This window comes from Octopus bimaculoides, chromosome 2 (genome assembly GCF_046866305.1).
Source record: "Octopus bimaculoides isolate indiv1 chromosome 2, ASM4686630v1, whole genome shotgun sequence".
NCBI lineage: Eukaryota > Metazoa > Mollusca > Cephalopoda > Octopoda > Octopodidae > Octopus > Octopus bimaculoides.
This window is the reverse complement of record NC_142929.1, coordinates 107,726,786-107,736,785: the sequence shown is the minus strand read 5'-3', so window position 1 is coordinate 107,736,785 and position 10,000 is coordinate 107,726,786.

Here is a 10,000-nt window from a genome sequence, read left to right as displayed (position 1 = left end):
CGCACGCGATGGAAGTTCTCCGTTAGCAATATATAGAAAATTAGTGGTAGGTGAGCGAAACACTAGGCGTTGATGAGGATGAGTTCGTTTGTCTTAGAGGACTTCTGTGTCGGAAACTATCACGTATAACTTCAAGAAACCCCTAGCCTGGTAGTGCTACCGAGGGGTACTAGCAGTTCAAGATAAACTCCACGAGTACGAAAATACCGCCAGGCAGGAACGTCCGAGAAGGACATAAACCAACGGATCCGTACTGCACGCACTGAGACACTGTCCGAATATTGTTGAATTGGGAAGTTATGAGGAACGAATCCAGCTATCGGCCGACTCCATCGTGAGGATCGTCCTCCCAACTCCCAATCGCCTTTCACAAGTCGGAGCACGGTGTCCCTCCTGCAGGTATAGTGAAAGACAGTTGTGTGGTGGAAGAGACTGAACGGATTGAAGACTGATACTTTCCTCTTCAGTCAAAACCTTTCTCTCGAGTCTCACTTGGAAAAGATAGTAGGAACAAAGAGATGAGTGCTCTCCCTCCCAGCGAATTTGTCAAAAGGCGGATGACTATGGCAAAAGTGACTGAGTGGATCTATTCTAAGCATGCAGTTGTAGAGTGGAGAACAACAGTTAGAGAGAGCTAATGTCCTTGGTGGGCAGGATGATCCTGGATTTGTGGAATTCTTTGATTAGCTTTACTTTGCTGCTTCTCCAGTTTGAGGACTGCATATTTCATGTATTCGCATATTTTGTATACTATGTGTACCTTTTTTTTTTTATCACATTTCCCCTCTTCTTTCTTCTTCCTTTATATTTATGTGAACCACTACATAAATTTTGAATTACCCTTGCAATGTTCTTCTCATTTGATGTCCTTAGGGCACATGAAAGAAATTCCCCTCCTCTTCATTATTATTATTGCTTTCGCTCGTCGCTACGTTCTGAGTTCAAATTCCGCCGAGGTCGATTTTGCCTTTCATCCTTTCGGTGTCGATAAATTAAGTACCAGTTAAGTACTGGGTCGATATACTCGGCTAGTGTCCTCCTCACAAATTCCAGGCCTTGTGCCTATAGCAGAAAAGATAATAATAATAATAATAATAATAATAATAATAATAATTATTATTATTATTATTATTATTACTATTGTTGCTGTTGTTGTTGCTGTTGTTGTTGCTGTTGTTGTTGTTGTTGTCGTTGTTAAGGCCGTGAACTGGCACAATCGTTACCGCGCCGGACAAAATGTTTAGCGACATTTCGTCAGACTCTACGGTCTGAGTTCAAATTTCGCCGAGGCCGAGTTTGCCTTTCATCCTTTCGGGGGTCGATAAATTGAGTACCAGTGAAGCACTGGGGGGTCGATGTAATCTACTACTCCCCTCACCCACAAAATTTCACGCCTTGTCCCTTTAGTAGAAAGGATTATTGTTATTGTCGTTGTTGTTGCTGCTGCTACTGCTGTTATTGTTACTGTTGTTATTGTTGTTGACTTTCGATTTCGTTCTTGATTAGTGTAGGTGTGATGCGGCTGGGAGCTGCTGAGATCTACATTTCGGGAAAGTGGGAAGACGAATGATGAGCAAGAAGTGGAAGGGGGGAAGCAAGCGACACCGCTAGCAGCAGCAGCAGCAGCAGCAGTAGTAGTAGTAGTAGTGGTAGTAGTAGTAGTAGCATTATTATTATTATTATTATTATTATTATTATTATTATTATTATTATTATTATTATTATTATTGTTACTATTATTATTATTATCATTATTATTATTATTATTATTATTATTATTATTATTATTATTATTATTGTTACTATTATTATTATTATTATTATTATTATTATTATTAGTAGTAGTAGTAGTAGTAGTAGTAGGAGTAGGAGTAGTAGTAGTAGTAGTAGTAGGAGGAGTAGTAGTAGTAGTAGCATTATTATTATTATTATTATTAGTAGTAGTAGTAGTAATGGTGGTAGTAGTAGTAGTAATGGTGGTAGTGGCGATGGTGGTTGCTGAAGGCGGCGGCGAGGGTGGCGAGGGCGGCGGCGGCGGCGGCGGTGGTGGTAGTAGGTGTTGAGATTGAGGTCGATGCAAGGGAAAAAACGTCAGCGGAGATTAGGGGGAGAGGTGCCAATGTGGCTTTGATGAAAAGTTGATAAGTGATAAGTCAATATGCACTGGCAAGCCGTACGACAAACACATCTTGGTCGCTGTAACCGATTTTATATTAAAGGCAAAGCGAAACAACGTATTCCAGCGTAGTAGGAAAGGTAGGAGGGAGAGTGAGGGAGTGAAAGAAGGGAAAAAGAGAGGGGGAAGTGGAAAAGATTGTCTTCAGAGAGTTGCATGTATATATTAGCACAGGACAGTAAAATTAGTTATATGTTGTATATTAACAGGGGTACATTTATTATCTTTTTTTTGTCATTTCGCTAAATCTCTTTTCCTTTTCATCATCATCATCATCGTCATCATCATCACCATCATTATCACCATCCTCCTCCTCCTCCTCATCATCATATTCATCATCATCATCACCATCACCATCATCATCATGATCATCATCATGATCATGATCATCGTCATCGTCATCATCATCACCATCATCACCATCATCATCATCATCATCATCATCATCATCATCGTCATCATCATCATCATCATCATCATCATCCTCATCATCATCGTCATCATCATCATCATCGTCATCGTCATCATCATCATCATCATCATCATCATCATCATCATCACTACCACCGCCATCAACGTCATTGTCGTCGTCGTCGTCGTCATCATCATCACCTTAAAAACAATCATCATCATCATCATAAAAAGAATCATCATCGTCATCATCGCCGTGATCGATATCAACATGATGATGATGACGACGATGATGATTATGATGATGGTCATCATCATCACCATCATCATCATCGTCGTCATCATCATCATCGCCGTGATTGTTATCATGATCATTGTCATGATCATCTACATCATCATCATAATCACCATCATGCTGCAATCATCGTCATCGTCCTCGTCGTCGTCGTCGTCGTCATCATCATCATCATCATCATCATCAATGTCAACATCAGCAACGTGAATTGTCGTCATCGTTTGTGATCAGCGTCGTCGTTGTCGTCGTCATCACAATTATTATTTTTTTCTTTTTCATGTCATTTTTTTTTAATATATAAACGTGTTTGTATACATTCATCCATGTGTGGATAGGTATATATGTGCTTAGGTATATCTATGTATTTAAGTATGTATATGCATGTACGGATGAATATATTTACGTCTCTATGAATGTATGTATGTATGTATGTATGTATGTTTATATGCAAGTAACTATGTAATGTATAAACACATATATTTTTGCATGCATTGATGTGTGCGCGTGTGTTCAGGCGTGCGTGACATTAAAGGTTCTGGAAAAAGTAAACTTGAATATTATAGGTTAAAAACAAGTTTAATTAGTTAGAAATTAGGAAAGTTACTGATGTAGCAAAGATTAAAGGAATTAAGAAGTTGGATGGCAAAATTAAATACACACACATAGACACACAGACACACATACACACACATGTATGTGTGCATGAATATTTACTGACGTATATGTTTATATATATATATATATATATATATATATATATATACATACGTACACATATATATAATATATATATACATACATGTAAGCGTGTATATGCATGCTTGCGTGTATATATATGTATGTATGTGTGTATATATGTATATATACTTACGTATATGTATACGTGTATAACGATGTACCGCTGTGTTCATATACGTATATATATTCATATATGAAGTCACATTCGTACATGTATTTCAAATGCACACATTATATAAATAGAAACGCATAGATTATGTGTGTGTGCATACATGCCTATTCTGTGGATATACTTAAAAAAAATATGAGTTCTCTATACTATATGTGTGTTGTTTTGTGCCTGTCTTTATATATCAGTGTCTATCTATCTATCTATCTATCTATCTATCTATCTATCTATCTATCTATCTATCTATCTATCTGGCACGTGTGAACGACGGAGCCATCTTGAGCATAACCCTATGAACAAGAAAAAAAAATAAAACAAAAAGGCAAAAGAGAGTCACTTACTGTTATAGTTTCTTCAATGAGAATATTGACCAAGGTTACCGTGGTCTTTTCCGTAGGCTTTTCCTTCCACGGCTAAACCTAAACTGTCCTCCCCTCTTTTTACACGAGAACATTACTGTGTGATACACGATCCCTATTGATCGGCCTTTCCTTTTCTTTTTTTTTCGATCCTTTTGATCGAACTGCCCCTTTTTCCCTTCCTACGATCCCTTTTGATCGACACCACCAATTTTTTTTTTTTTTTTTTTTTTTTTTTTTCCTTCCTTCCCCCTCCCAAAAAGAAAAGCTCTACATTGTATTTGTCCCATCTTCGTTGAGCCCTGTGTGGCTAATAAAAGAAATGTATCTATCTATCTTATTTCTTTACTGCCCATAAGGCGCTAAACGTAGAGGGGACAAACAAGGATAGACAACGGGATTAAGTCGATTACATCGACCCCAGTGCATAACTGGTACTTAATTTATCGACCCCGAAAGGATGAAAGGCAAAGTCAACCTCGACGGAATTTGAACTCAGAAGTAACGGCAGACGAAATACCGCTAACCATTTCACTCGACGCGCAAACGTTTCTGCCAACTCGCCGCCTATCTATCTATCTATCTATCTATCTATCTATCTATCTATCTATCTATCTATCTATCTATCTATTAACCTTCTTTATACACACGTTCGTAGGTACATATGTCGCCATCAATAGGGATCTCTCCAAACCCCATGATGTTGACTGGATGTTTGATTGTCATCACTCTCGGTACATGTTTTGGGGACACGGCAAGCCAACGGTTGTTCTGTGTGTTCACCATCTTTTCGTATTGGAGCTTCCAGCGCCAATTCAAAGCAGCACAGCATGTCGTTTCCAAATTTCTGGCTGAGTGAATTGCGTCATGGTACTGTTTTACTTACAGACGGTGCCCAACTGACCGTACTATACTGTGTAGTCGACAAAATCAAAAACAATGTGTATGCACGAAAACAAAAATATAAAATGGCGACAATTTACACATCACACTCTGTGTATGTGTGTGTGTATGTGTGTGTATATATATATATATATATATATATATACATATATATATATATATATATATATATATATATATATGTGTGTATGTGTTTGTGTTTGTGTGTCTGTGTATGTCTTTGTATGTGTGTTTTTCCCACACGTAACACTTGACAACCGGTGTTAGTGTGTTTACATCCCCCTAACCAACCGGTTCAGCATGATAGTCCGATAGAATAAGTACCAGGCTTAAGACAAAATAAACACTGGGGTCGATTAATTAACTCGACAAAAAATTCCTTAAGGCAATGCTCTGGCCGCAGTCTAATGATTGAAACAAGTAAAAAGATAAGATGATATATAATAATAATAATAATAATAATAATAATAATAATAATAATAATAATAGAAAAAAGATGGTATAAACACACGCCAGAAAAGGTCACAGAAAACGAGAAAGCAACCATACTCTGGGATATGCCAATACACACAGATAGAGAAATTAAGGCAAATAGACCAGATATAGTTGTCAAAGATCATGAAGAAAAAAAATGCTTTCTAATTGATGTATCAATACCAGCAGATGACAACGTTTCTCTAAAAGAAATGGAAAAACTTTCAAAATACAAAGACCTGGAAATAGAGATAACTCGAATGTGGAATCTAAAAACAGAAACAATTCCTATCATAGTAGGTGCCTTAGGTATAATAAAAAAATATTCAGACAAATACATAACAAAAATAGCAGGACTTACAAATATATATAACATACAGAAAATTGCACTACTGGGTACTGCACACATTCTACGCAAAACACTTTCAATACAGTAAACATAAGAGCACCACAGCAAACCACAGCACATACCCAAGGCGCACAGAGCTGCGCTCGGTAGTGAAGTGAAAGCACGTTATAAAAATAAAACTACTGAATAATAATAATAATAATAATAATAATAATAATAATAATAATAATAATAATAATAATAATAATAATAATAATAGAAGAGTGCCATTGTTATCTAGTGAACGATATTTCGACATCTTGTGTGTCTTCAACTGGTTCAAAAAATAAATTTGTCAATCTACTTCTTTTTGGTTAATATAGAAAGGATTGAGGTAACTCCTCCTGAAGATATAGAGTCAAAATTAAAAGAAGAGTGCCATTGTTATCTAGTGAACGATATTTCGACATCTTGTGTGTCTTCAACTGGTTCAAAAAATAAATTTGTCAATCTACTTCATTTTGGTTAATATAGAAAGGATTGGGGTACCTTTTGCGTTGCTGTCACAGATTTTGAAATTTTGAAATTAAGTGAAAATTTTCAAATTGGTATATTGATGTACTTGTTTACGCTGAATCCGATTTTAAGATTCATTTATTCCAAAAAACTTTTAAGAAAAATGTTGCATAGTTTTAAAGTTTGATAAGTTTTACCTAATCAGAAAACAAGATTTGGAAGCTTGTATTTACTGCGTGATAGCTGCCTATCATAAAATGAAATTAAACATTACAGCGACGAAGTTTTAAACAAAACGAAAGCAATATGCCATAGCAAAAGATAAGGAAGGGACAGCATGCATGCGCGATATCCATATATAGACAGAGAGTAATAACGGGTATGGTAAATGTCCATAAAGAGGGATAAGGCATAAGAGAGAGAGAGAGAGAGAGAGAGAGAGAGAGAGAGAGAGAGAGAGAGAGAGAGAGGCACTGGTGGAGACAGAGAGATTTGTCGATCTAAAAGTTGAGTTATTTCTCGTAGCAAATTAAACTTTTTAATTAATTATAATCGAATACCTTGCCGTTGGGATACAGATTTCGAAAATCAAATCCGTCTTTCTCAAGAACACAGTTTCCGTGACATTTTCACATGCATACATACATACACTCTCATTTATATATAGATGTAAAATCTATTGTGTTTGTTTCATTAGATTTTTATGTTGGAGAAAGGAGCACGTGGGGAATTTTTTCCGTTCTTTTCTTTTCTTTTACATATTATTATGGACAAACAGAAGACAATATCTATTTTTTTCAGATGTTATACCTCAAAACAGGAGCCCACACTCACATATGCCTAACACAGTATGGTCGCAGTCGTATGACTGAAACAAGTATAAGATACATACACAGACACAGACTTACAGACACACACACACACACACACACACACACACACACACACACACACACACACACACACACACACACACACACACACACACACACACACGTGTTGCCGTAGTTAATTACTAATTTTTCTGTAAAGACATTTTTTATTGTGATGTTATTTCAGTTGTTTTTGCAATCGTTTGGGTTTTTTGTTATAGTACTGTTGAGTCTCTCAGTAGAATTTATCAAAGATAGAAACATAGTTGGAAGCCAAAAAATCCAAGGCTCTTAAAATCTAGAATTCAGGAGATGAAGCGAAATTGGTAAGTAAAGACGTTCACCATTTTCTAATGGCATAGATTATGGATGAATAATTTCCCCAACAGTCTAATTACAGACGTCATTACTTTACAAACTATAAAACAAAGAAAGAATTTATTTACCCGTTCTTATACTATGGTGAAGTTACAGACCGTACATGAAAGAGGAAGGGTTAAAGTAGTAATGGAATTTCCAGAAACTCCAGAAGTCTAGAAGGATTAGGTTTACAATATAAGCCATGATCATACCAAAGAGGCAACTACATAAACGATTCCAATACCACCACTGAAGAAAGCAAATAACAATGATGGAATTGAGCAAGTTAACCCATTACCTCCCATAATTCTATTAACTGGAATTTTTTTTATGAAACATTGATTTCTAGCATAAAACAACCTTAGAAACACGCTGGAATGATCAAAATAACATTTCAAAATAATATTTTAAATAGAAATAAGCGAGATATTCGGTGAAAAATTAGCAAACCTCATTTGAATATCAGAGAAATATACCTAGTAGATATAGCAAAAAGGTTAGATATGTGTAAATATTAACAGATAATTACGAAATTTGTAATTTTTAAGTGATCTCATATGAGATCACTGGTAGGTAATGGGTTAAAGTTGTGCAATCTATCATTTTAACAGATTCAGTTCGCAAATTAGAAGTAAAAGTCAAAGCTCCTACATCAGAACTAAAAGCAAAGACACCAAAAGAATAATTGAAAGAATCCAAATCGCACGTAAGCTCTATCTAACAGGATCCTGCTGGCACGAAAAAGAGGGGATTAACTACTTCTTTGTTAATCCCCAACCTCTTCCAGTGTTATGATAAAATGGGTAAGTGTTCTCCGCGAAACTAACTGGAATGCAGAAAACCACACCCAAACAAGACTTGCAGACTTCACAAGCAAAGCGAGAAATACCCGAAATTTAGAGGCCTGAGCACCTACTAAAAGAAGACACAATGCATACCATCTGCCTTCACCAAATAAAAATATGCCAACATAATGAGTACTGCGGTAGCCGAGCAGCAGTACTAGAGAACAGAGACAGTACGGGGGAACAGAGACGGAGCTAAAACCATATGAACCAACATGTAAGTACATCACAAATAACAAACTTAGGATAGTCATCTTTAATACCTACACAAGCTTCACTCCAGTATTGCTGCTGGATGTCACAAAGCTCTTCACCTAGGAGATCTCGCGACATGCAATCAAGGAATATGCATGGTAATTACTGAAACCCATCTTACCGCAAATAGTCCAAGGAAAACCGTATATGTGCAACCTGCACATGCACTCACGCTTTATGCAGCCTGAAATTTCATAAAACTGGAAAACGATTGAAAATTAAACTTCTAATGTAACTAGTAGACAGTCTTTTTATACGAGACTAGACACAAAACTTCAGCAATTTATGTCAACAATGCCAGCTACATGCATTAAATTTCTCTCAGAAAAAATGACCAGAAGATACAAAAATATAATTCCCAGAGAAAGAGTTGTTATGAGATATAGAATAAAGGTATCTAATTGTTTAAATGGACAATTTTGCCTAAAAAGATACTTTTAGAAATAGAAAACAAAAATAAATACTGCCATGAAAAGAAGAAATCAAAAAGTAAAATCAAGGCTGTTTGGAATATAGAAACGTATTCTAAGGTCTGTAAATTTCCAAGCGAGCGAGCAACAGTGCTTTAAAAAAAAAAGGCCATTGTTCCAAGGAGGTAACCCACTGATTGCAGACCCCATAAGGATAAGTGGCCATTTCAAAAGCGGTTCCTCGTTTTCACTAGGACATATGCAAATATATGAGCTAGATTAGTTTTTTGCCATCACAGCTTTACACAAGGAAACAATAACCATCGATTTCATCGACATAAAGGAGAGAGATGTAATACCAGTCATAGATGAAATGAACTGAAACTGAAAAACAGGTCTCAATGAATTTGCAGCATTTCTCGAACAAACATGCTAGCAGGCTTTAGGCTAAAGACACTTCACGTGTTTCTTCAAAGCTTCCTGGCATATGAGAAATTTCCTAAAAAATTGTTGGAAAGCATATTATGCCTCATTCATTAAAAAAGGGAAGCAGTGCAGATGCTAAAAACTACAGGTTTATCTTTCTGACTTCTCATATGAGTAAAGTCATAAAAAGAATTCAGAGAAAAAATGATCATCTTCTTAGAAGACAATTGCTTCTTAGAAAACAATTGCTTGTCAACTGATACTCAGCACAGATCTTACTCGCGAAGAAGCTACTTCACACAACTTCTGTAGCATTTTGGATGAGTACTAAAACGATTACTCTGTCATTCAAACGTAAACGTACAAAAGTCTTTGGTAAAGTCCACCACAATATGATATGTCACCATCTTTGTATAGTTGGAAGACTGAGAGAGTTGCAGATGTACTGGCAGCGACTGCCACT